The sequence below is a fragment of the Triticum dicoccoides genome, chromosome 3B (genome assembly GCF_002162155.2).
Source record: "Triticum dicoccoides isolate Atlit2015 ecotype Zavitan chromosome 3B, WEW_v2.0, whole genome shotgun sequence".
NCBI lineage: Eukaryota > Viridiplantae > Streptophyta > Magnoliopsida > Poales > Poaceae > Triticum > Triticum dicoccoides.
In genome coordinates, this window is record NC_041385.1 from 708,375,689 (window position 1) to 708,380,656 (window position 4,968).

The 4,968-nt window shown below is 40.9% G+C and overlaps 1 long non-coding RNA gene across 1 annotated transcript; it reads right to left on the reverse strand.

The window, feature by feature from the left end:
- Nucleotides 1-919: 919 nt before the first annotated feature.
- LOC119278008 lies at nt 920-1,935 on the reverse strand. The gene is made up of 3 exons (XR_005137425.1): nt 1,846-1,935; nt 1,655-1,741; nt 920-988 (listed from the first exon to the last, which is right to left on the reverse strand). It is a non-coding gene; the product is annotated as an uncharacterized LOC119278008 (long non-coding RNA).
- Between the last annotated feature and the right edge of the window lie 3,033 nt (nt 1,936-4,968).

Consider the following 4,968-nt stretch of genomic DNA (forward strand, 5'->3'; position numbering starts at 1 on the left):
TGCTACAAATACATATACTGCTACCTTCCATGCATGTCAGCATCTGATGCTACCGCTTGATTCCCTGAAGATTGAAGAACCACCCCCTGCCATTAACAAATCATTTCATATAAACTACTGTACCTAGCAATGTAGAAAATACAAAAAGGATAAAATCACTAACCTATCATAGAAAAAATGGCACACTCGTGGCCGTCCTGCATGTTTTGGCCTCAATTTCCCTCGCCTTGCATGTCACTGCGTCCTTAAGAAAAACAAACACATTGATAATTATAATTAAGAACTTCGCCTACAACAAAACAGAACCAGCAGAAACTCACCGCTTTCATTGTCTTCAAGACCCTCATTGTCCTCTGATAATATAGTTTGAGAGAAGTCCATATTACCCCTCGAACTTGTCTTTGGCTTCACTTTACAAACCTCAGAATTGTGTTCTTTCAAGTTTCATCCTTCAACTTTATAAACCGTTCATAATTATAAGGGGTCTGCTTCAGTATACCCACCTTAAGTGAGTCAATGGTGGAGATTAAAACATACCCCTAAGGCACATAGGACTTGACGATCAATTTAAGTACTAACCGCTTTATTAATTGGTGTATGTATGGCGCACATCGACATTGTACTTTTAACTTAAACATAACATAGACATAGGTACTTACTCATCATCGAAAAATCTAATTTATGAAGGGTAGGATTTTAGTATTATATATGAATGACTCTGCCCGTTTTTCTCTGTCGCCTCACACATGCCCCCTTCCAGACCATATCGCCACCGTCTCATCAAACCACACCAAGAAGCCAACATCCCAATCTACTAACACATCAAATCCCACACCAGCACTCACTTCAGTACGACCCATGACAAAGGACATGCTCCATGGCAAGGTAGGACTCCTAGCAGGCTACAACATGGAGCCGACGAAGAGAGAGATGATGACTTGTATTAGATGCTCGTTGGCGCAGACCAAGCGAACAACCTGACATGCATCTGTGCAGAATTTAGGTGCATATTAGTGCTTGCACCAAAATGCTACTATTCAAATGGTAATCGTGTAACCTCGTTTTTAGGATGTTGGGTTGTGGTTGCTACCTGATTTTATTAACCTGACATGCTATCACATAAACACTTATCGCTTAACAATTCAAGATGTTGGACATGCTGTTAAGTTACAGGTGTTGCTCAAATAATATGGGGCTAGCCTAATATGAACCTAGGTTCTATTTGATGATCTAAAAGATGTTGATGCACATACCGTAGTACATTTACTACACATTGGATTTGAAGGTACTACATTTCAGTTAATTTATAATATATGTGCTTCGATGAGGCAAGTGTACATCACAACAAGCAGTTGTGTGGCTCATCACACCAGCTGTAAGCTATTAGGAACTGATGGTTATAATTTTAGAGATCTTCAGCTGAAACATTGTTCAGCCGACAATCCAAATACATATGCTTGCAGCTACACATACATATCTTCTAATCCACCATAGTCCCTCTTTTCTGACTATGTAATTACTAAGCCCCCAACCTTCTCTTATTTTATTTATTAGAACATGCCGATGTTACATTATTCTGAACTTCCCATCTTATTTATTAGAACATGCCGATGCCACTGAAAATTATGATTACTATATCCGCACAGCCTCATACCTGGACTACTTGGGTAATTCTCATCAACATTTCGTATGAAAGGCGCATCAAGCCCTACCTGATTCCCCTCGCACGTATGATCAGAACCTACAATGAAGGGGTCAACAAAAAAGCCGTAAGCTGAATACGGAAACAAAGATGAACATCCATAAGCATAAACTGTTTCATATGAAAGGTGCATCGGGCAGTACCATTTGAATTTTCTGGTACATATGCGCCATAAACATGTGCGAGATTACTCGCCGCCGGCAACGAAGCAGCTTGATGCACACCCACCCGTAGCAAACTTGTTCCATCTGATTTGTTCTTGCCTGGATCAATACAAAGCCAATGATATATAGGCAACAAAGTATGCAGGCAACATTCTCAGCATTGAGTAACTATATCGTCAACATTTTCCTTTTCCCTTTTATCCTCAGCTACCTAAATACCCAGATAGAACTCTGTTTGCCCAACAGCTCCACATGCTCTGACTTCTTCTGTCTTTTTAGCTTCTCCTTGTTCCTCTAGCTCTCGGCTTCTCAGCTTCTAAGATCTTTCTTTCATTTGTACATCATCACATGTGCGCTATAGGTGTGCCTAAAGATGCATTTTATTGCCACTAACAAAATGGTAAGCTATTCTAAAAAAAAGGCACACCATGATAATTAAGGTAAAACAAGGTTGAGTCTCATGGGCAGTACTACAGACAAATAGGAGTCCTTGTTTGCTGTAGGAGGTTCATATGGAAAGTTAAGGCAATGATAATTAGTAAGACTGACGCTCCGAATTAAAGCCGATTGGATGAGGTAATTCGTCAAAGAAGTACAATGCAAAGCTGAAACAATGCAAGTGAATTAAAAGAGGGGCTGATGGAAATCGAGCTTCAAGCGGCGACATCCTTCGTGGCATATGTAATACAACCAATTCAGTTCAAATATGTATTTATTATGTTAGCATGAAGGGTAAAAAGAAAGGGGACAAACTAATCTTATGTTTAAGCATACAAAAAAAAGTAAAATCTAAATAGTGATGTGATCACTTCCTTTTAAACAGCTGTTATGATCAGGTCAGCAGATTGAAAAACTATAATATTTATAACAATGGAATAGAGGGGCTACTACATTACACACTTATGGTTCTACTCATTCAGTTGAGGAAAATCCATGATGCACAAAACAAGATCAGTTTCATCCATCTGATTGTTAATGACCACAAAATGACATGATACGAAAGAAAATAGCATGTGCATTTAATAGAAAGTGCTTGTGCGTTGCTACTGGCAATAATGGAGATAACTGAATACCAAGTGAATCTAACGCAAAATGAAGGTTCCAACCAAAGATTCGAAATACCCAGCACCTCCATGACATGATAATTTAAAATTACATATGAGTGAATATCACCAAAAGGAGGACGTCCTATGGTGTAGGAGGCTTAAATCTGATATATCAAGATCAAAGTGTTCTCACCATAATGGAGATAACTGAATACCATGTGCATTTAATAACACAAAGTGAAGGTTCCAACCAAAGATTCGAAATAACGACAACCTCCATGACATGATAATTTGAAATAACATATGTGAATGTATTTGTACTATAAAGTTATTGAATGTGCCATGTGATAGGAAAGAGAGAAAATATGCCTAGGTAGGTTCTTACTAAAACTGTTGCTCCTGCTACTAATTACCAGTCACTTCAATCAATAGCTAAAAAGTATTTTAACATTTTTCTCTGCCACTGCTTTTGGATTTGATTGCAGACTTGATTAGCCTTACCGAATCTTAGAGTTGCTTCGCCAAGGCGTGTCATTTTTCGCCTTCCCATTGCATTCAACAAAATATTTTCCTATCACTCCCTTTAGCTGATGGTTCATCCCCACATAAGATGTACCTGATGCTCCCTGGAAAACCACATTTGTGTATCTTCTGTTACATACATGAGATTCTCTAATGCGTGTTTAGGCAGGAGCTAGCATATTAGGAATGAAACATACAAGCCCAGTGAACACTAGATTCACGCACAACCACAAGAAATCCCTCCAAACTAAACTAACCTGTGAATCCCGCTTCAGCGAGGCGGGTGAGGAGGAGGGTTACCACAGGCTGGAGGAAAATGAGAGCAGGGACTGCGAGCCGAGCATCCCCATCGCTGGCGAGCCAAGCATCCCCAGACGGTAGCAAGGGACAAGGGAGCAGTAGGCACTACGTACCTCCATTATTAGAGTTAAATGTCATGTCTGGACTGACCTTTCCTTCTTCCTGGGCAGCCAACACTTTGTAGTTGGAAATAGTATCAGTTTACACTCCTGATGAAGTGGTAAAAATACATAATTGAGAAATAGATTTACCCTGATAATTGCTTGCACTGCACACTTCCTTGCATTTGAATTTGCAGATGATTCTTCAAATGGGAGATGTTCCAAAATTTAGTGATTACCTGATGTTTCAGATAATGATCAGGATGATTGACAAGGAAGAAATGTTCCACAAGCTTGCTAACTGATTGATCGGGGTCTGGTGGTATGTTCCGTACAAGAACCTACAATAAAAACACATTGATGACTCAGAATCAAAAGAATAATCAGAGAACCATTAATCTAGATAAGATCATTCCTGTATGCAGCATTCTTTTTTCTAGCAAAGGATCTAAACTGAGCGCATGTATAAGTTGCAGTCACAAAGGGATCCCATGGCCTCAATCCTCATCTCCGTCTCTCTATCCTGATCTGATTCTCTCCGTCTCAGATCTGATTCTCTCCGTCTTGAACCAAACAGAGAAAAGAGGGGAGATGAACCTGAGGGAGGAAGGCGATCGCATGGTGGTGAACACATGAGGAACCGGACGACGGGGTGGTTGATGCCTAGGGTTTAGCGCAGGTGGTGGCGGCGTTTCCCCTCGAAGGTCGACGGCGGTGGCGTCTCCTCTGGGAGGTCGGCGGCGTGCAAAGGCGAAGGCGTACCTCAGCAGAGGTGTCCCGATGGCGACCGGGAGGTCCACAACGATGGTGGCGGCGCCTCCTTTAGGACCTCGGCGGCGGCGCCTCCACGACCCCTCGGAGCCAGCAAAGGGATGAGTACACATAACTGACATTAAATGACCTTTGCCTGAAGTGAAGTAAGGAAATGGCACAAACTCTGGTAGATGTTTTTTTTGTTTTTTCTGTGGTCCATATACATTCATCATTTGGTCATACTGTTGCATTTTCACGAAGTAAACCCTTTTCATGGTATTATATTATACAATAAAAAGTGCAAGCTTGCAATGAATCTTCTAGCTCCAGTGTTTATGCATGATGAGATTTAAACGTCGCACTGGACTACACGCACAGCC